General features: G+C 39.9%; 1 protein-coding gene across 4 annotated transcripts in view; it reads right to left on the bottom strand.

The window, feature by feature from the left end:
• The window catches only part of THSD4 (thrombospondin type 1 domain containing 4), a 527,908-nt gene that overhangs the window by 404,256 nt on the left and 99,474 nt on the right, over window positions 1–24,178 (bottom strand). The window lies entirely within an intron of this gene.

The raw sequence follows: 24,178 nt of genomic DNA, 5'->3' as shown, positions 1-24,178 counted from the left end.
GATATGCAGCACAGATCCATGAGATAGGCACATTGATTGCTTCCGGCTGCTGCAGCCGGAAGCAATCGAGTGCCGAGCCGGGATCAGGGCCATTACGGCGCTGACCCCGGAAGGGGTAAGATGTGTGCATCGCTGTCCCGGAGGAGCGATCCTCCCCACTAGACACCAGGGAATGGCTGCATTCGGTAATCGGATGCAGCTGTCAACTTTGACAGCTGCATCCAATTACTGTATTAGCGGGCACGGCAATCGGACTGTGCCCACTAATACCTGCGATCCCGGGCTACGAGCGGCACCCAGGACCTGAGCGCGGTGAGGCGGCCCTGGACGTACCGGTACGTCCAGAGTCACCTAAGGGTTAAAGTATCATCTAACCCTGCACCTCACACTAGTCCTACCAGAGGTCTGGTTGCCCATGTGTCCGGGGCTGGGTGTTACCACTCCTGGCCACCTTGACCCCAAAACACCAGAGCCCACCGGCTGGTTCAATACCAGTATCCAGCACCCCGGGTCATGACATAATTGCTTACGTTTTTTTTTTTTAACATTTCTTGTTTATGATACAGTACAGTATAGTGCTGTTCTATACTTTACTGCAGTGATTACACTGGACACTTTCAATGTAATAAATGATACTGTAGTTAATTAACACATTTACATTATTTCCTATGGGGAGACACTGTTCTGCTCTCAAACTGCCCTCCTGAACCAATTAGGTTCGAGAACACAGGTACCACTGTATATGATTTCATTAATATTTTTTGGTAACTGTAACCATCCTAGAGCTGACTTAAGCTGGACTTTGGCAATCTGGAACCTTCTGGTGGCTTCAGACAGATTTTGGTCTTATGACCAATATCCTATACATCCTTAGATTTAATCCACCAATAGTGGCAAATAATAACCTTTGCATCCCCCAGTACCTCTCAGCATACCCAGTAAAAGATTCCAACAGCATCTGGGACATGATAAATTAATTGATGTTGGATTCATCAGATTCTGTTTCTCCAAATCGTACTGTACATTTCTGCTCCTTAATAAACTGAAAATGGGTGTTACCATACTTCTTGCTAAAAATCTATGCCCTCACACAATCTAATACAATATGCACTGCTATAGAAACAATATGCACTGCCATATATCTATACCTATATCTATAGTGCCATGGGAATAAGTATAGCCTAGGCAGCTGCTATGTGACTCAAAGGTTGCAGGGGCCCACTCAGGTGCTAGATCATTGTGCCATTTTGTGGGTGGTTTTCTGCTATTAAGCACTACTATGTGGATCCTCAGATACATGGTACTATCAGACATACTTTTTTATTGCTTCTTATGCTGCCCTTTTAGTTTCCTGTCATTAGGTGATGGGGTTTCATCTCATACTGCTAAGGAGTACTAAATATTTTAGTCACGCCCCAGTATACTGTCTATATCAGACCAGTGTAGAGTTATCAGCAGGGCCATATTTACCACTAGGCACCCGTGGTCCGGTGCCTAGGGCAACACTTTGCATGGGTGCAGCAGCAGGGAGCAGGGAGAAAGAAACAACGTTTTTTTGTTTTTATTTTTTTAGTCTCCCACCTCCTGTTCAGACTTGCCAGTAAATCTGGTGTCTTTTTGAGGGGAAGGTTTTGGTCAGGTCTGGTATGGCAGTATTCGGCTGCATGTGGTGTCGTACAGTAAATGTGGGAACGCGGCCTAAGACTGATCATCAGATATCAATATGATGTTCAGAAACTAAAAAATCCTGATGCTGATTGGTGAGTGAAGATAGGGCGTCCTCAGATTCAGTGCCCAGGGCAGCAGCAGCTGGTAATACAGCCCTGGGTATCAGGCAAAGGTAGAAAAATAAGCAGACTTTTTAAATATTACCTCAACTGAGAATGCTTATTGGTTTTAGTGCCACATATCAGTTGGAATGTACAAGCAGAAAAATACATGGTTAACAATCTTAGTGCACATTCAATTGTGATGAGTCCGCAGATATAATTTAGCACCCATGAGCAGATTTTTTAGATGACCTTTTCACAAAGTAATACATTCCATAGAGAGAAAGCACTGAATGAAAGATCAGGTAAAACGGAGGAATATCACTGAAGGGCTAAAAAAGAAACATCTATAGCATGAGCTTAAAACACGTCAAACTGCGTATGAAGGTGCAATGAAATAAAACAGCTTCACAGTGTCACCTTACTGCTGCCAGTCAATGGACATGAAAATCTGAATTAAAAAAATACACATTTTTAAAATAAAGTTATACTGTATTAAAAAGTAATATACCGTTATTAAAGCAAAGTATTAAAAAAAAAACATTTTGTATGTTCAGCTGTTAAAAAGCTGTTAATTCTTTTTTTTTTTTTTTTTTAAAGACATAGACACAGAGTTTTTTCACACCAGCATTTGAATTTCTACAAGACAAGCTCAAAGAAAACTCCAAATACTGTAGTTTCCAGAATTGCTGATTTTTGGTCACATCTCATCCCAGAATAAACTGAATAAAAAGTGATCAAAATGTCCGATATACAAAGAGATAAAAATAAAACACAGTAATCACTGAACTCAAGGAGAACAGCGAAAAAAATTCCAATGAAGTACTCAATCAAGAGTCTCCACTGATGCCCCCAAAAATTTAAATATGCAAAACAAGAGTCCGTGGAGCCTCAGTTACGAGTCTCAAAACACGGGATAGCCAGATATCTCTAGCCTGTTGCCAACAGGGTGCCTCCATGAAAGAGATAAAAATGTTTAGTTTTTTTTTTTACTCAATTTTTATTGAAAAGTAACATGAATATAGAGACATTCAGAAATCAGTAATTACACATACTGTATAAGTTGCCAACATGGCAACAGCCAAAACATAGGCCAAGATCAAGAGCAGAGACCTTCAGATAAAAAGGTTTTAGTTGTACATTATAACAAAATCCTGAATAATCATCTGAACCCAAACATTATGCTTTTAAAAACCGAAGACTGAAGAAGTTGGATGCAGCCCTAGGCAGTCCTGGAAAACATTGATACGACCTATGGCTGTATCCATGTTTTTCAGGCAGCCTTAGCCCTGCACCCAACTTCTTCAGTCACTGGTATCCAAATGCAGCACGCTTGGGTTCATATAAATTAAAATTGGGCCTCTGGAAAATGAGAGATGAAATCTAATTGTAGCCATGTGTAGCCACTTTTCTGCAATAGTGTTGATAAATCTCTCTAATTTTTAATGTTCTATAAATTACAAAAAGAATGAAATGTAGGCGCAAGAAAAAAGGTGACTCAAAATCGGCTTTGTCAAGTACGAACCTAAGCCTCAAAGTATGTAATTAATTATGACAGACAACTGTTAAAAAAAAAAGATGTACTGAAGCATGAAATTTAGGCTGCGGGGTATAAAATACCTATAAAGAGTAACACAGACACAGTCAGGAATCCAAAACAGGAATCACCTCCATGCTGCCAAATGTACCCATCTGCTAAACGAAAAAGGTTTTTTTGGTCTTTAGTTCTTTGTGTAATTCAAAGTGGAAGGAAATCTATTTTCCTTCCACTTTGAATTACACAAAGAACTAAAGACCAAAAAAACCTTCAATTTCACTGATAAATGTTAAGCCATGCAGTAATTCTGGAGGAATGTAAAAACTATACAATACGGCCTTATTTGACCGATTACCGGACGTTCAGACCGATAATCATTTCATGTAAAAGCGCATATTAAAAGGCAACGATCACCCAACATGCACGATTTCCCCATGTTGAAACAGCATGATCATGTCAATGACGGTCTGCCGCTCGTGTCTCCGTGGAATAGGTACGGCAGCAACAGACCCCTGCTGACTTCAATGGGCCACCGGAACGATCCAAAGACCATTCGGCAGCCCCTCCTGCTGCTCCACACTCGCTGTCTGTGTGTGTAATAGCACAGGCCATGAGCAAGGAACGGGGTCGGCGCTTGCTTCCCCGGGCAAATCGTGCCATGTAATTATGCCTTGTTCACATGCAGTATTTTACCTGGTATTTTGGTCAGTAGTTTGGCCAGTATTTTTTCAACCAAAACCAGGAGTGCGTTGAACACAGAACCTGTGCACATTTTTATATTATATTTTTTCTCGGTCAATGTCACTCCTAGCGAATCGTTTGAACCCACTATTACCGTCAATCATTCATTGGGACCAGGTATGATTTATAAAGGGCAGAGAAGCTAGAGACAATATAAATAAAACACTTTTACTGGTTTCAAAAGCAAAAGGGAAGGGTCCTCCGATGTGCTTATTATCAGTTGACGCCGAGAAGGCCTTTGATCGTGTACACTGGGATTTTTGGAAACTTCACTGACACAAATTGGCTTGGACCAAAGTTCCTGGTAAAAGTATGTCATTATATACAGATCCAACAGCCCAGGTACGAGTGAACGGCTTTTTTTCAAGCCCCTTCACAATGAGAAATGGAACTAGACAGGGGTGTCCCCTCTCCCCCCTGTTGTATGCTATAGTAATGGAGCACCATTAGGAAGAACCCCAGTGTGCACGGTCTTAATATCGGCAAGACCCAAGTAAAAGCAGCCCTTTACGCTGACGACCTGCTTCTATATGTTACCCAACCGCGGATTTCTTTTCCTTTAATTTTAAAGGAGTTTGAGAGATTTGGACACCTGTCCAACTTTAAAGTGAATCTATCTAAAACGGAAGCGTTGGATATCTCTCTTCCTAGGGGAGAAGTTGAGAACTTGATACGAGTGTTTCCCTTCAGCTGGAAGATCCAGTCAATTAAATATCTTGGAATATCTGTCCCAAGGGACCCTTCCCTTTTGTTTAACCTAAACTACCAGCCTCTCCTGGAGAAGATAGCTGGGGACCTTAAGCGACACGCGGGCAAAACACGGTCATGGTTTGGGAAAATTAATGTGTTGAAAATGGATGTTATCCCACGCATGCTATATGTCTTTCAGGCCTTACCTATTAGACCCCCAGTTAGTTTCTTTAGGAGACTAAGAGCTCTTTTCATTGCATTTATCTGGGGAAGCCGAGGACGCAGGATTGGCTATAAAACATTGTCCCGCCCCAAAGAGCGGGGTGGCGCTGGCCTACCGGACCCTAAATTATACCATATGGCGTCGGTCTTACTACGCGTATTAGACTGGCACTTTCATAGAGGGAACAAACAATGGGTTTCTTTAGAGATCCAAATAGTTCTTCCAGATCTGCACATCACTCCATGGCTCCCTAGGGAGAAGAGACCAGTAGAGGTCTATCGATCGCTACTTTCCAGGGCCTTTTTTGAGATTTGGGATAATATCGTGAAGAAAGAGCTCATGACAAAAAAGAGAGGTCCACTTACTCCCCGGCTGGTCAGTAGAGGAGGATACTAGGATCCATCATGTCTTAGAGGGTTCCTCATTGCCCTCGTTGGAAAACCTTAGGTTAAAATATCCTAACGTCCATTTCATGGATGGCGTATTATCAACTGCTTTCCTATGTTAACAGCCCAACTAGCAGGGACAACTTTAACCCCTTAAGGTCAAAGCCAATTTTCGTTTTTGCGCTTTTGCTTTTTCCATTTTATGTTTAAAAGTCCATAGCGCTTGCATTTTTTCACCGAGAGACTTATATGAGCGCTTATTTTTTGCGAAACCAATTGTACTTTGCAATGACCGGCATTATTTTTCCATAAAATATGCTGCGAAACCGGAAAAAAATCATTTGCGCTGTCAAATTGAAAAAAAAAAGGAATTTGTTTTGATTTCGGGGAGTTTTGCATTTACGCCGTTCGCCCTATGGTAAAACTGACTTGTTATGCATGTTCCTCAAGTCGTTACGATTATAACAATATATAACATGTATAACTTTTATTGTATATGATGGCTTTTAAAAAAATCAAAACATTGTTAACAAATACACGTTCCTTAAAATCGCTCCATTCCCAGGCTTATAGCGCTTTTATCCTTTGGTCTATGGGGCTGTGTCAGGTGTCATTTTTTGCGCCATGATGTGTTGTTTCTATTGGTACCTTGATTGCGCATATACGACTTTTTGATCACTTTTTATTACAATTTTTCTGGATTTGATGCGACCAAAAATGCGCAATTTTGCACTTTGGAATTTTTTTGCGCTGACGCCGTTTACCGTGCGCGATCAGGAATGTGATTAATTAATAGTTCGGGCGATTACACGCGCAGCGATACTAAATATGTTTATTTATTTGTTTATTTATTAATTTATATTTATAAAATGGGAAAAGGGGGGTGATTTGGACTTTTATTAGGGGAGGGGATTTTTTATTAATAAAAACACTTTTTTACTTTTTTTTTTTTACATGTACTAGAAGCCCCCCTGGTGGGCTTGTATATACATAGCACTTATCTCTCATAGAGATCAATGCTGTGTATATACACAGCAAAGATCCATGAGATCGGTCATAGATTGCTATGGCCTGCTGCAGGCCATAGCAATCTATTGCCGAGCCAGGATCAGCGTCATTCCGACGCTGAGGCCCGGCACGGGTAGAAGAACGGAGATCCGACTTACTAGACACCAGGGATGTGATGTCTGAAGCCCTTCAATGCAGTTGTCAGGTTTGACAGCTGCATTGAAGTGCTTAATTAGCCGGCGCGGCAACGGGACCCGCGCTGGCTAACAGAGGAACTGCCCGGCTGCACGTGTCAGCCGGGATCAGCGCCGTTCAGAGCGGGGTCCCGGCGGGACCCCACTCTGAACACCCCCCGCGGCACCATGACGTATCAGATACGTCATGGGTCGCTAAGGGGTTAAAGAACCACTTACTAGACTGGAAAAGATACTTACACAGACACAACCACTGAAACATGCTTTTTCAGCTCTCTATAATCTCTTGTTGAAGTCAACCTCACAAAACCTTTCCCCCATATACGGCAAAATGGGAAAGGGAGATACAGGAGGCCATTTCTCCAGAGGAATGGGAGAAAGCTTTTTTATTTGCTCATAAGACATCTCGAGCATGCGCAGCTCAGGAAAAGAACTACAAGTTATTAACCAGATGGTATAGGTGCCCTAGTCATCTTCATACAATTTTTCCCACAGTGCCAGAGACCTGTTGGCGCTGTGGTATAGGGAGCGAAAGCATGCTCCACATATGGTGGGACTGTCCAGTCCTACAAGTATTTTGGAAGAAAGCAATTTCGGGTGTCTTACTGGAATTGTCTCCTAAAATTGCACTATTCTCCATGGTACCAGGCTCTAATTCTTCTCTCAAGAGGGGAATTTTAAGACATCTGTTAGTGGCCGCAAGAACGGTCATTCCAAGACACTGGAAGGATACTAACCCCCCGACAATTCTAGAATGGGCCCATGAGGTAATATGATTAAAAGAATGGAAGAGCTGACCATGGAGAAGGCAGGGATCCCGGACGACAATTCACAGATTTGGATTCCCTGGTCACAATTCTTAGACTCCCCATATTTTTTTTCACTGATAGATTGAGACCCCTACCGAGTAATAAAAATGCTGTTGTTGTTTTTTTTCCTTTCCCTTATTTGAATATTTTTTTTTCTCTCTTTCTTTCTTTTTATTGTGCTTAATGTTTATTGTTATGATTGTCGTAATTTATGTATTAATATGTTTTGCATGCTTATTGTATGTCAGTTCGTATTGTCAATTTGCCCTCAATAATGGAAAACTGTAAATAAAGATTTGTAAAGAAAAAAAAATAATGTCACTCCTGAAATTGGCTACAAACACTGACCAAAATACTATGTGTGAACATAGCCGTAACTTGTATAAGTTAACGGATCATTGTATGGCTATGTTCCAACTGAGTAATAATATCGGGGAAGACGGCCGTCTCATGATCATTATTAGTGGTTATCTATGTTACAAGATGGCTGCCTTCCCTGATCCCTGATATTATTACTTAGTGGGAACATAGCCTAAATCTGTATTTATTTTCCCTCTCAAATTTTTTATATTACCCTATATTTTATGTTTTTCTGTTCTGTGGATTGCTTTTTTTCTCCCCTCTCTGTGTGTGTGTGTGTGTGTGTGTATATATATATATATATATATATATATATATATATATACTCAATACAATCTAGAAGAAAAAAAATGAGAATAAAAATATATAAAAGAAATTGCAGAGTGTAGGAATTATAAGGAAGGTAGGGTTGGGTATTCTACCAAGCAAAATATTCAGAGGTTCCAGTTCAAACCTATAAAAGTCAGGAAATGGATTAATGTAGATTGATTCTAGAAGGTTTTTTTTAGACGAAAATACAGCACACAGCAAAACGTCTTACCTTCGTCTTAGAGTTTTATATATTTAATCAGTAATCAATCTATGTACTTAAAAGCAGCTGCCTCAACTAGAAAATGTATGTTCTCCCTGCTAGACTACCCAGAGAACATATATGCTTGCCACCAGTTTCCAGATGCCTATTATACAAGCATCACATACATGTCTTTAGCGATGCTTTGTGCTCCCGCCTCTTCCAGGAATGATTGACAGCTAGCTCATGTTGTAAACCTGCGTAGCCAAAGATGAGCTGACTGTCAATGATCCTAGAAAAGTGGCCTGAAAACACAGCAGCTTCCGGAGACACTGTCAGTCTGAAATAAAGATAGTTTTTACCAAAGACGTACGATCACAGAGCAATGCTAAAGGTACTGTATGTTTGCAACGCTGGTGTGAGAGGCATCTGGCAGCACAGATATATCAATCAATGCTGTCAGTTTCCCTTTAATATGACAGCTTTAAGGCTCCATTCAAACAGGCAATTAGATCCTTCGCTGGCAGCTCTGTCAGTGGTGACAGCAAGAATAGCAGAGCATTCAGTAATAAAATGTCAGAAACCTTGATGGACTACATTATAAGGTAGGTCAATGGTGGTTGTTTGGATCCATGGTATGAAAGAGCATCAAGCACTATGTCATAACAAAAAAAAAAACATAACACCAGTGTGAACTGTGAATTTGTTTATGCTATTATGGACATGCCATTATTTTATTATTGCTGAAGGTCTAACCCTTGGGATTCCCATTGATCCCTGGAATAAAGAGTGCATCATCCCTTTCTATGGTTTTTCCTGCACAGTTGTCCTGTTCATTTGAAAGTGGAACATACTGCAGTTCCCTGCACTGCTGTACTGGGGAATGCTGTACGGGGGAAAGAGTGTCAAGGGAATGCAGTGCTAAGTCAGTGCTGCGCCCCCTTCATTCTTAGGATCAATGGGGTCGCTAGTGGTTGGAACCAAATGGGTTATAAAGTGATGACATATCCTAGCAACTACCCTATAAGAACCATGTGGGAACTAAAGTGGGAAACTTTTTTTTGTTTGTTTGTTTTTCAATAACCATCCACCAGCAGTTTAATTTTCATAAATTGTTAGGAGCTGAATGGATGTTTGCAACCCAGATTTTATTGTTTTCTACTATAGCAAAAAGAATGCAACTATGATAACAGAGATTACTGCAATGGGCATTGGCTAAGCTGCGGAATACTGCCTCATTCCCTAGATGAAATACATCAATCGATTATAATTATTCTCATATTATAATAATTGCTCAGAGCGGTAGACACTCTTCAGCAACGGTACACAGATTCCATTTCAAGTACCATATTTCTACAGAATTGTGCCAACACCCTCCCACCAACAGTAATATTGTGCTGCGGAATCTTTTGAATCTTTACAAATAATTATTATTATAATAATTCTTATTATTATACAGCCCCTACCCACTCATAGTTACACCCCCCCCCCCCCCCACACACACACACACACATCATACTTACCTCCTGGAGCAGCTCTTATCCATCTTATGGCTTCCAGATTGTAAGTTGCAGGACAGTTCCCCCAGCAGGAACAAAGACGTCTTATCATTGCGCCTACTGGAGAGATCTTATCCCGGCTGTTCATAGACTGTTCACTGGCCATTACCTGTCCATCATGCGACATCATGCTGTGGTGGCGACATCATGCTGTGGGGTGTTTTTCAGCAGCAGGACAGACCTGAATACTCAATAAGACTGGAAGCTGTAATCACTGCCAAAGGTGCTGCAACTAAGTACTGAATAAATGATTTGAATACTATGTCAATCTAATATTTCTAACATTCAGTTTTTATGTTTATTATGCAGTATTAGGCGTAGAATGAAGAGGGAAACCTTGATATTTTATCAAGCACAGGGCTGCAACAAAAAACTAAATGTCAAGAAAAGTGACAGTCATTAAGCACTGGAGAATCGGTATGATACACAAGAATCAAGCAGGGGTAGAGGTTCAGAGCCAACAATCCATGTCAGGCACAAGACAGAAACAGGCAGTATAGGAGACAACAGATTCAACAAAATCAGATAAAGCACACCTTCACAATAAACACTAAGGAACCACAACAATGCTCAGGCATGAGAAAATGGATGAAACTGCCTTATCTAGATAATGTACAGTCATGACTGGAAGCGGGCAGATTAAAAGCACATAGCTGTTGTAAATATCAGCGAGTAAACATGGTGCCCTATGGGCCAGAGGCGGCAGAGTAACTGAGGAAGCAGAACGGCAGCAGCGGGGAAGAGTGAGGTGGACACAGATCTGAGGGCCTGTGAAGAGAGTAAGTGACAGGATGCCAGTGGGGGCAACCACCAGTGTTTTAACTACAAATAAACCTTATGTCCTTTACACATCAAATGTTCCGGTGCTATGTTTTGTCTCCTAGTGTTGAGAAGTTAGGGTATGTTCCCACCATGGAATATGTGCCAGAATTTCAAGTGGGATGGACTCTGCTTAAAGTTCCGCCTGTCCCATAGACTCTTTGGGTGGAAGGCGGATTTAACTTGAATATATCATTGAGTCTATGGGAGAGACGGAACATCGCGAGGCCTTTGCTTGAAATTCCAGCACATATTTCATATTAGAAACATACCCCAAGCGAGAAAAAGGGGGAGAGAAGGGGTAGTGCACTGAAACAGACTTAACAGAGTTTGTTTATGGTCCGTAACCATGGAGACACATAGGTCTGCACAGGAGCTGTATTCAAAAAGAATATTTTCAAGAATATTTGCAAAGTTATTTTTTTTTTCATTCCTAAATATGACCCTAAGTACCATCTTTCTATTTTTTCTATCAACTGTGTGGTGCTATATATAGATATGGTCATGCTGTATTTAAGCTCTTTAACATTAATACTTCTTGCCAGACTCCACATAGTACTGCTAACTCTCTAAATGGCTTTTTGTACTAAACTGGAGCTGCAATTCTAATAAAATCATTAAAAGGTACTTATCTTTATCATCTTCAGCTAAACAATTTTAGTATTAACAATACAAAGGAGCTAGTGTTGATCTTTTAAAAGGAGCTGAGCTGTAAAGACTTAAATGTTTGTAGCTATATGGAATTTTACTAGCTGCTCTGTAATGGAAATTTTATTATTATAACCATACCAAACACTGGAATTTAGTACATGAATGTTAGACTAAGACTATATCAACCATCACAAAGTAGATATAAAAAAGAAAGATATTATCAGCCTAAACCCCCCCCCCCCCCAAAAAAAAATCAGATATTATATAAGACATAAATTGGCTTGAATAATTAATAATTTGTCAGCTTTAAAAAAAAGGAAAAAATACCTTAATACCAAAACTAAAAACTTAAAATGATTGTGGAGCATGGATATTTCAATCAGCAAAGAGCATGAAAAGTTTGGTATCAGCACTTCAGATATATATAAAAAAAAAATTCTATAGAATCTATTATCTCTTTTTGTTTTTTATTGTTCCTGTAAGCTATTGCTGCTTCAAAGTGTCACATCTGTGACACATAAAATGCTAGTTACTGTACCCTGGTTAGCAGAGGTGTAGCTAAAGGCTATTGGGCCCTGGTGCAAACTTTTAGCTCACATACGCATACTTCTGCCAACATCCTTTAGGGCCTGTGACATAGTCCAGGGGTTGTTGCTGGATGGGAGGTATTTTCCTCTCAGCTTGTCTTGCTCTGAGGAAGGCAGAGAGCTAGGTTCAAGGACTGGACTGGAGTTATTAAGCCATTCCAGGTTTTTAGGCATTTCCCAACATAGAAAGCTGAGCTGGGAGTGAGGGCAGAGGGAGGTGGTGTGTGCTCAAGTCTGGAGTACACCTAGGTGATCTGTCTAGGAGGACTGGTTGGACTGTGTTCAGACACATGGACTGTGTACAAGGCAGCTGCTGCTGTAAGGTCTGAACCAACACTTAGAACTTCTGTTACTGCTTTAAAGGCCAAGCTGGAACTGCACTTTTGTGTGATGGCAGCATGAAGGTAATGCTGGATTTTTGTTCCATTTGTTTTTGTGGTGTGAATAAACACTAAGATTTGAACTGTGAAGTGCCTGTTTTCCTCTGTCTGCGACCGCTACCTAGCTATACCAGAGCAACTCCCCTACAGGCCCTATTCAATGACGACTTTTCAATGATAACGATTAACAATCTCAAATGACTGCTTTAGCGAGCATGTAGAAATCGTTCACACAATCACACAGAACGATGGTCTTTAATGCTAATTGTCATGCAGTTGTCCTGACCTCTTTGATCGTTCCCTTCAGAGTGCTTACATGGGAACAACAGATTATCATACAAGTAGGTGGGGCGGGTGATTTTTTTTTTTTTTTGTGTGTGTGTGTTTTTTTCAATCTCTCTGCCTCCTGTGGGCTTTCTTAAATGTTTTTCCTCCTATTTTCCTTGTATTTTCTTACTTTTATATTCGTACGCAATGTATGAATATCATAAATCTTTATTCACATGCATGAATATACATAAGTCAATACATTTAATAAATTTAAATATTAGGCTGTTTAGTGGTATCTGTCAATCTACAACTATCATAAAAATGAATAGAAAATTCAAAATAGGTTGTCAAAGGAAGTATGGCTCCTGTCAATCAATGTCTTTAGCCAATAGAATTTGCACTATGAAGCCGTTGAACGCACCCACTAACGACCAAGGAACGACCAAATGTTGTTTTATTACACCTAGCGACTTGCGAACAATTTACGAACGAGCAGAAATAAAAATAAGTCCAGGTCTTATTAAGCGATAAACTCTTTCTCATTCGTCATTTAATCATTTCCTATTACATAGAATGATTATCGATTCAATCCGAATGATTTAACGGTTATCAGAACGATAATCGTCCCGTGGAATAGGACCCTTACTACTTATACAACAACTTTGTTGATATTTTGAGTTCTCTTCTGTCTTTCTTGCCCGTGTTATTTGCCACTCTCCAACCATTCAAACTTTGAATTGTATCCTGAAAATTCCCTTTTCTAACAAGCTTAAGATCTGGCTTGTGGTTCCTACTTAACTAGTCCCAGAGGATTTTACATTTAAAGGGGCAGAACCCTCACCTTAGTATATCTATGCTTTCATTTGTTTGATCTGCTTCATATCCTGCATTATACCGTATTTACTATATATTAAAATACATAACAACAGTCCTCTGTGTAGTAAAAACAAAACTAAAAAAAAAACTCATTTACAATTAGAGGGGACATAAAGGAAGCCAAATCCTCCCAGGGCATTTGCCTTTTTTTCTGAATACTTTATATAATGCAGCAAACAGGGGATTGTTATTCTGATAATAAAAGCAGCACACTATTATTCTATTTTCTGTTATGGAGCAGCAAACGGTATTCTGCTATTATTGAGCCAAACAAGGTATTCATTAACATGCATGTCTTTAAATATTCTCCACAGTTATAATTTTTCACTCAGATGGACACTGGCCAACACAGCAGTTAAATCTATTATTGAATTCACCTAAAAATGATCTAGAAAATGGATATGGAACAAAGGCATTGTGATGTGCAACTTAGTGTGACCCCAGCAAAAATTGAAAACAGTGTTTCAAGGATTTATTAAAACATGATCAATTGTTCAGAATTATATTTTCCAGATGGGCAAATGTCCCATATAAAATCTACTGTAATGTATACATGTTTTATGCTTATAGACATAGAATACGAAAAGTATGGTCTGTATCAACAAATATCTCACAGTATATTGCACAAATCAGGAAGCTTGTTTATGAATATCTTGTGTGATCAACTGAATACGTAAATATAACCATATACAGATATTTCTTGCCAAGGAACTACAGATAAACGTACACCAAACACCACAGCGCTGGGTAAACACATCACACACTGAAAGACAATTGGTTGAGGTGGCAAAGCAGCCTTTTTATTAACAAATACAAGATAAACTGTATCTAAACTACAGGTGGTGATTGAACTGTTGGCAGTGGCTTTGAGATCATCCTCATTAAAAACTGTTTGAAATGGAAAGAGTGGTATGGTTCTATTGCAGTAGCATTTGGCCGATAAAAGTTGAAAGGTGATGGGTGTTTTGAATAACCTCCAAACAACCCCCTTTCTAATGATACTGTTCATAACATTGTAAAAAGTACTTGTTTAAATGGTTTAGATGGTTCAGAAGGTTTAGAAGGTTCAGCTGTTACAAGACTACATTTCCCATCATGCCTGGACAGCCAAAGCTATCGCTCTGGCTGTCCAGGCATGATGGAAAATGTAGTCTTGTAACAGCTGGAGGGCCTGAGTTTGACACCCATGATCTAAAGCATTTAAACAAGTACTTTTTACAATGTTATGAACAGTATCATTAGAAAGGGGGTTGTTTGGAGGTGATTCAAAACACCCATCACCTTTCAACTTTTATCGGCCAAATGCTACTGCAATAGAACCATACCACTCTTTCCATTTCAAACAGTTTTTAATGAGGATGATTTCAAAGCCGCTGCCAACAGCTCAATCACCAATGCAAACAAGAGAGGAAAAAAGGCGTCACTGCTGTCCTGCCCCCTCTCCAACTTACATGTCCCACAGAGCTGACCATTTATCTTTATTTTTGCCTTTGGATCACTTTTATTCATCTTGGAAAGCCAAACCTAGAGAACATTCTAAAGATAGTTCCATTATATACAGTCAAAGGCTTTAACTGCATCTAAAGAGAGGGTAACTGAAGATTTGCAACTGTAGATTTATCCGGCCTAAACAACCATTGGTCCTCATGAACAATATGTGTCACTACACCTGCCAGTCTCCTAGCAAGCAGTTTGGACAATATCTCAAAATCTGTGGGTAGCAAAGGTATTGGACAACAAGATTCTGCCAATGGTGGGTCTTGAGTATAATGATGACTTCTTGCATAGAGGTAGGAAGTAAACCTATCTTCAAAGCTTCATTAAATACGAAGATTTTGCCAGAAAAGCATCTATTCTGGGAGATTGATCATTCTGAAGGTTCCTTCCGTTCTGTTATATGAAAAGGTGCATCTTCAGCCACCCTTTGCTCTTCTGACAAAGTAAATAAAGACACATTACTATCTTAATATCCTTTAATCTTGTTTTCAGTTTTAACAGACTTGGAAGTATATAAAGATAGAATTGATAAAACTCTATGGTTGACATTTATTAAGCCTAGGCTCTGAGGATTTATGTAGAGACGCCATGCCTCTACATAAATCCTGTGCGCACCGAAGTCCCTCAGTGTGCACAAAGTGAAACCTACGCCAGCTCAGAGCAGAAAAATGTTAAATGTGGCGCACGCAGAGGCCGCATCCCCTGTACGTGCACCCGCACTCTCCTATCCTGCCCCCTCCCTGCCCCTTTGGCGCGAGCATCTGCAAATATTTTTACATGCAGTCCCCCTATGAGTATTTCTGTTACCACTTTCCCCAGCACCAGTCCTAAGAGAAGTAACAAATGTATTCCTCTGCAGTAAACACGTCTCAGGCAGCAAATGTCCTATACCTTCCCATTCTATATATCTTTTCTGCTTAATCAATAAACTTTTATATTCAGCTTGAGTCAATAGGTACTCTTTTAAATCTTTTAGGGCATTCAGCCAATCTATTTGTTAATCCATACTACTATTGAGATTACTACTAATCCATCACTTGTCTAATTCAGGATGCAGCCACTTTAGGGAGCAGGCTGACTGCTCTTTTGAACCTGGAACCTATATGTCTATTGTCTAACACTTTAATCAGGTACCTCATCCTTTATTTGACCCGCTTTTTTCCGCTATATATGCCCAGTGTTTTCAATATTGTCCCATACCAAGACACCAACTCCAGTTCTCTGTGTCTGATTGCAAAACTCCCATAAAAACAATGAACCTGCCCCCTTCCTTATTTACTTTAAGAGAAATATTATTTATTTCTAATGTTACTTTCTCATGCTGCCACTATGCCTGGTGACACAGCTAACAATCATCTAAATGATATCCACAGATGAAGTAGATACGGGGATAGGGGCAAAGGCCACCATAGAAGTGTTCTGCTAAGAGCCTACTCCATTTCAAATTCCTTATCACTACTCATGTCATGTTGGTTTCCTCTTTAACCCTTTAAAGACAGAGCCAATTTTCATTTCTGCGTTTTCGTTTTTTCCTCCTTGTGCTTAAAAGACCATAGCACTTGCATTTTTTTCACCTAGAAACCCACATGAGCCCTTAATTTTTGTGCAACTAATTGAACTTTGAAAAGACAGGCTGAAGTTTTGCATATAGTATGTTGTGAAACCAGCAAAAAATTATATGTGTGGTGAAATTGAAAATAAACCTTTTTTTATTATTTGGGGGGAGGGGCGCTTGTGTTTACGCCTTTCATCTTAGGGTAATGACTTGTTAGACATATTCCTCAAGTTAGTACCATCAGAACGATATGCAACTTGTGTAACTTTTATTTTAAAACAGTTTTTTTTTTTAACTTAAAACTGCTCTATGACGATGCATTTATGAGGTGTTATTTTTTGCATCATGATCTGCACTTTCTATCGGTACCTTTTTTGCGTATATGCGACTTTTTGATCACTTTTTATTACATTTTTTCTGGATTTAATGCGACCAAAAATGTGCAGTTTTGCACTTTGGAATCTTTTTTTTTTTTGTTTGCATTGTTTACCGTGCGAGTTCAGGAATGTGATAATTTAATAGACTGGCCGATTACAAACGCAGCAATACCAAATATATTTGTTTCTTTATTTTTATTTTTAAAATTGGAAAAGGGGGGTGATTAAGAATTTTATTAGGGGAGGGACTTCTAGTATCACTGCACTGATCTCTCATTGAGATCTATGCAGTACATATATACCGCATAGATCAATGAGATCTGCAATCTATTGCTCTGGCCTGCTGCAGCCAGGAACAATAGATTGCCAAGCCGGGATTGGATTGGACCGTGCCCACTAATTGCCACGGTCCTGGTTTGCAGATAGCAGCCAGGATTGCAGCGATTCAGAGCGAGGTCGCCAGATGGCCCCCTCTGAACTCCCCTAGCAACGCAGGGGGTACATGTACGCTCTGTGTCATTAAGGGGTGAAAGAGACAAAGCAGGTCACGGGTGATATAATCCTATAGGGCACAGGGCAATGAGGATGAAGGTAAGTTTCTTATCTTTACCCTGGTCCCGTTTTCTCGATATTAAGAATGTAATGCATATGAAAATATGTCATTTTGGTGCTCCAAGGGGTGGGGCTACTACTTCCAGGGCACTGATCCGCCCCTGGCCAACCCGCCCCTACTAAAGAATGTCAGCAGTGCAAGGCAGCACTGTGTGGCCGGGGCAGATCAGTGCACTGTGGATGGTATATTGCGCAAACTATGCCAAAGATGAAAGTTGGAAACATGCCTTCATCTTCACCACTCTATGCCCTATTGGAAGCTATGAGCAGGTTAGATACTTCTAAACTGCTGATGGTTTCCCTTTAAGAAAACACAGCTAACAGATATCTACCACAATATTACCCCATTTAATATATAAGCGGCTAAATAATAACAACAAAAAGATAAAGATGCACATACAATTAGAAACTCCCAGACAATCATTGTCCCAATCCATGCATTATCTTGGAGACTTTGGAAAGGACTTTGGAATGATAGGTATTAAATTATGATTAAATTTCTATTAACAGCTTGTTGTTTTGTTTAAATTAACCACAGAACAACTATGAACTATTCAATTTCCTCTAGGTTAAGAACAGATAGAGAGATCCTGGATATTTCCACGGCATGGTACAGCAACCAGCATTTCACAAATACCCACCGCACCCTGCAGTACAATAGTGAGTTTGAAAGGCAAAGCATTTTCTGGCAATGAATATGCAGTTTCCTGAAAGCAAACAGGTAATGGAAATATCAACTCTTAAGTGGTGTGAAACTTCCGTAACATTGCTTAAAGTTACACTCTGTAAGGGTGCAGCCTAGTCGTAAAAAGCGTCTTATATCTAGCAGCAGAAAATTATACAGGGCCCACACCCCTGTGAGGATGAATAGAAGCTCTTAGCTGTAAAACACAGTGCATTTATATAGTATTGCATACATTTTATGTGCTTTATGCTTGTGCAGCTATAGAAAGTATATTATTGGCACCTGTCAGCAGTTATTACACCCCTTTTCCTGCATCTCAGTCCAATGACTAACATGTAAAATATACCAATCTTTATAACTCCCTTGGGGGCTGTGAGCTGTGCTACCTAAAAGTAGTTCAAACCAACATATATTTTAATATTTGCATTTACCAATTGAACTTTATTTTATTTTTTTTTAAATCTTTTACAAGAAATATATGTTTCTTAAGCTTCCTGGTTAAAGCTGGTTTTAGCAAATAAATGTTATTCTTTGTGTAATAAAAAGTTATACAACTTTCCAATATACTTTCTATATTAATTCCTTACAGTCATTCCGCTCTCAGTTTGCAGGTACTTTAATATAAACGTTTAATGCATACATAAAAGGCCCTAGTCATGTGATAGATACACAGGAGCTTGCTTTGTTAAACAAAAGAATTTTGATAGACACATTGGGGGAAATTTATGAAGGGCTTTGTGCCTATTTTTAACTAAATAATTAGATTTTTTTACCCATTTTTGGTCTAAGTTCTATTTATGAAGAAGTATTTGACAGGCGAATATTTTTTAGATGCACCTTTTTTTTAATGCGCCTGCTCATCTGCAGCGAAGCAAAGAGAAAATACACGGAACGATTATCGGCCGTATTCGCCCCGATAATTGTCCTGTGTAATAGAACACATCGTTCATGTCGGCTGATCGTTGTAGTCATTTGTCTTTCAACATGTTGAAAGACAACGACTCATAGCAGCGATATGCTGCCGTCGCTCCGTGGAATAGGAGTGGCGGCAGCAGACCATTGCTATATGCTATGGGCTGCCCAGACAATTTAGCGATTACCCAGGCAGCCCACCCACACCTCTCTGCGGCCCCTTCGGCTCTCAACCGCTCGCTAGCAGGGCACGAGGAGCAAACGAACGGCGACATTGCTCGTTTGCTCCTCACAATAGGGGCTTAAGTCATTTTAGGGAAGCTTGAGTGGCTAACTACGCCCGGTTATGCAAGCCCAGGGCTTGTAACCAGCTTACATTGTCTGTGTTGTCCACTAGGAGAAGGATTGATTTTTTATTGTTGCACCTACTGACATATACTATATTTTTTGTATTGCACTGGAGATTTGCTCAGTAAATTGTTCCACTTGTTTAAGAACCAGACTCTGCTATACACCTACACCTGTTCTCCTAAACATCAAAGTCATGTGTCGGTATACCCAGGGGTGGGCATGCCACTCCTGGCCACCATGACAGATGCCTAGTCGGTGCACTTAACGTCTAGCCCACTGCGAATTCCAACAACTAGCGATCCCAGGTTACTGCAACATCACTTGGGGGCAGGGGGTTTAGAGCTCAGACAAGAGATCCTGCCAAAGGCTCCTGTGACATCAGATGATGCATTTCTCGAAAAAGAGGGAGTAGCCAGGGAGCTGGACACAGTACACATTTTGTAGCTCTTCTAAAGTTAATTTCCAGTCAGGGGTGGATCACACAGAAGCCAGTGCTATTAATCCACTCTGAAACCAAAGCAAATTTTCCTATAAGAAATCATTGAAATGCAGACAATTGGTTCCACACCCCCAAAATAATGATTTTTTTTTAAATTCTGAATAACAGGTAAAACAAATGAAACAAACATTTAGAAAGCTGGATATGTAGTATAACTATCAGCATGTGGAGTTTAATGTATAGTAAGTGCATAGACCTGAAAAGCAGAGCTGCTGTAAGAGGTCTGTGTGGTCACATGACCACAGTGAGGAAGGGGTGTGTGTTCAGCATGGACCAATCAGGAAGTGATAATCACAGAGATGTGCAGAAGGACAGTGACACAAACTTTTATACATAGCTGAGTGTAAATGCAGGCACATTACAGCAGCAATGTGTATAGCTGAGTGTGAGTGCAGGCACATTATAGAAGCAATGTGTATAGCTGAGTTTGAGTGCAGGCACATTATACCAGCAGTGTGTATAACTGAGTGTAAGTGCAGGAACATTATAGTAGGAATAGAGAGGATGAGAAAAACAAGGGCTGACAGAGACTGCAGGGAGGGATGAGTAGAACATATGTGGGCAAAGTATGGCAGCACTCTCTGTCCAGGGAGATAGGGGTTATAACAATTGAGAGATTACCTCCACAGTCCTGTCCCCTGATGTAAGCCCCAGCCTGAAGTGGATCTGCTATGGTTTGGAGGGTGAGGGAGACTTCCTGGGTCAGAATACAGTGCTGTAGACCACCTATGCAGACTAATGTTCTCCCCAACTCGCCCTCCCACCCCAGTACAGGGAGCTCTTAAACCAAAGCAACGCTCTTAAACCAAGGTACAATTTTGAAAAACTGTGAGCTCTTTTTGCTCTTAATCCAAGTTACTCTCATACCAAGGAACAAATGTATAGGCAAGACCTTATGGGGACAAAAGGGTTGTGCAGGACAAGAAAAATAGAAAAACATGGCTGCTTTCTTCTTCACTCATACCTGTCCACAGGTTGTTGTATTGCAGCTCAATCCCAGTGATTTCAATAGACCAAAGCTGCAATAACAGGCACAGCCTATGGAAACATTGATTTTAAAGAAGTCTGCCATAAAGAAAAAAAGATTTTCTAAATAAACTAGGTATATAGTATACAAATTTGCAGATTTGTAATTTATGTCTATTATAAGAAGAATCAAAGTCTTCCAGTGCTTATCTGCTGCTGTATGCCCTGGAAGAAGTTATGTAGGTGCTTGTCCTTGTGAGGAACTGTTCAGAGCAGCAGAACAAGAGAGTTTGTTCTGGCAGTTTGCTTCTCAACAGTTCCTGACACACACAGAGGTAACAACAAAAAGCATGGCTGGAAAGAACTAGACAACTTACTCCAGGGCATACAGCAGGTCATAAGTACTAGAAGGCTAACTTTTTTTTTTTTTTAAATAAAGGTAATTTACACATTTTCAGACACCAGTTGACTTGAAAACAATTTTAAATTTTGAAACCAGTAGCCCACTCATCTAAAAGAACACTTACTTTCACAAATGTATGATGACAGCTGATTGATTTTTTCACATGTTTAACTTGTTGTGTGGTCAGACTTCCAGAAATGTGAATAGGCTATCATATGTGTTATAACTGACTTTTATTTGAACCACCTGTGATGAGGACCCTTTTAGATTCTATACAGCTGTTCCCATAGAGTGAAATAATTACTGCATAGAGTCTATGTTACAGCTGTTTATGTAACCCATCCAAAATGTGCAACCTGAAGAAATCTGATGCTCCTTATTAACAGGTGTAGATAAACATGCATCAGTATAGATGCAAATTTATTTTGAACATTCAAGTAAAACAAGAAAAAAACAAAACAGGAATACATAACTATTAAATAGCAATCTGAATATATGGGCAGCTTTACGGTCATAAGTTTTACTTTACTTTAAAAGAAAAAAAAAACTTTTGTCAACTTATATAGACATCACCTCAAATAACAGCACCAAAACTGTCTGTAAGGCAATAGTAGAAGCAGAAAAAGCACCGAAGGACAACAATCCCAGGTGAGGGAATTGTAAAGTCACAAAGGAAAGTCCAACAGCATTCAAAACAGTGCAAATTTCATGTGGTTTATTTAGTAGCCAACATAACAGCAACATTTCAACCCAGTAGGGTCTATTTCAATAATGAAGATGTTAAAGGGGTTATCCAGTGTGGGGGCACTTTTTGGGGGGGACAGGGGAGGAGGTGGCTGAAATAAAAGACATCCACTCACCTCCCCGGTTCCAGCGGCGGGTCACTCATCGCAGTGCTCTGGTCCCAGGCCGCTTCCTGGTGTTTGACGTCGCCCAAGACGCTACGTCTCAGGGCCGCTCAGCCACTCGGTGAGGGAGGCGGGATCCGTTTGAAGTCCGCTCGGATCCCGCCTCCTTCACTGAGTGGCTGAGCGGCCCTGAGACATAGCGTCTCGGGCAGCGTCAGACACCAAGAAGCGTCCGGGAACCGGGTACCAAAGCACCGCGATGAGTGACCCGCCGCTGGAACCGGGGAGGTGAGTGGACGTCTTTTATTTCAGCCACCTCCTCCCGGTCCCCCCCAGAAAGTGCCCCCATGCTGGAGCACCCCTTTAATGGCAAATGGAAGAGGGAAAGGGTTGCCAATTGTCCATTAATTCCTGGACTGTATGTTAAAAACAATTCCCCATCTCCGTAAAAAGAAATATGCGACTGTGACTTTTTGAGGCTGGAAGATCTTTTACAGGTTTTTACTATTGTAACTATATTTATTTCACAGGTCACAGTACATGGTCTTTTTTTGCATCACATCATTCAGTATGTTCGGTGCTGTAAGCATACATCACTGCTAAAGATTTGTTGTTGTTTTTTTTTGTTTTCTTTTTTTTTTCCGAAGTGTCTGTATAGAATTTCACTAGAAGATTTAACTAGAAGTGGATCTAAAGCACGGAAGCTGCAAAAATCTTTCCATTATTAGTTTTCTCTGTGTAATTTTGGCTTACAGATACTAGGAAAAAAATACTGACTGTAGTATTGCCCTGGGAAATTGGACTTATGGGTATTTTGATCAATAACTATATGTATTTGCTTTGACTTCACATCCAGGTCTAAGGACATACCACTGTATAGGTGAAGAGTATTTTATTTTATTTTTTTGGTGGCTTAGAAAGCTTTAGTTCTTAACATAATAGGATAATATCATTGAAAATAATTAATTTAATAGGTTAATTTACATTCAAAGAAAACTAAGGATTTCAGACTTCAAAAAGACAATTACAAAATTACCATTATTTTTTCTTTGTACTAATCCTATATGTCGCCAATACCCTTGTAAGCTCATACCAATAAATGTTTTTCAGGTAAATAAAAGGGATGATGTAAATGGTTGGTAAATTTATAGCATAAAAGCACACTTTGGGAATTTATTTCAAGCATTCTAATGTTGCAGATGAAGGTCAATAAAATGAATGCTGGCTGGGATTAGTAGTGGTTATCAGAAAATAGTTTTTAAATAAAAATGACCCCAAGATTTATAACTTGTTTTGCTTGATTTACCCCCAACAAGAAATGTAAGAACTACACATGTGGTACTGTCTCCAGCCTCTCTCTCCCAAGGTAATACATTTATCCTCTGCAATCTTACAAGGTTTGGTTAGATCTGGTCACTGACCACAAGCCCTAAGTGATCTCTTAACCCCTGACCAGCCCCTACAGCCTATGTTACCATCAGATAGATAGATAGATAGATAGGAAAATTTGTAGAAGAATGAAGTGTGCTTACAGCATGCTGCCTTGTGCTTTACAATGCCACAAGCAGCGAAGCAGGCATTGAATACAACAACTTTGCAACTTCCTGGGTGAGGGCAGAGTCTGCCATTTTGAATAATGTTCAGCAAATTCACTTCTGGCTTTAGCTCAAAAACTTGAGTGGCAGTTTTGTAAAGACTATGGGTAGATTTATCAAAGGGTGTAAAATATCTACTGGTGTAAACTGCCCACAGCAACCAATTACAGCTCAGCTCTGGTAAATTAAAAAGAAGCAGAAATTAGTTTCTATGGGCAGTTTATACCAGTGTATATTTTACACCCTTTGATAAATCTCCCCCTATATGTGTAAATATTCTCTTGTAACCTTTTCTAATATTATTAATATTTTTTGACCACTGACTAAACAAACAAATTAATTGCTTCTAACCCCTTGCCTCTGCCGCCTATTTTGGCCTTAATGACTTTTATTTTATTGCATTTTCGTTTTTGTCCTTCTAGCCAATAGCGCATTTACTATTCCACCTACAGGGTGGTCAGGGTGTCATTTTTTTTTTTACACTTTTTAAGTCCGACTGGGAAACTAT

This window comes from Dendropsophus ebraccatus, chromosome 1 (assembly GCF_027789765.1).
Source record: "Dendropsophus ebraccatus isolate aDenEbr1 chromosome 1, aDenEbr1.pat, whole genome shotgun sequence".
NCBI classification, from domain to species: domain Eukaryota; kingdom Metazoa; phylum Chordata; class Amphibia; order Anura; family Hylidae; genus Dendropsophus; species Dendropsophus ebraccatus.
This window is presented reverse-complemented; position numbering and strand designations above follow the sequence as displayed.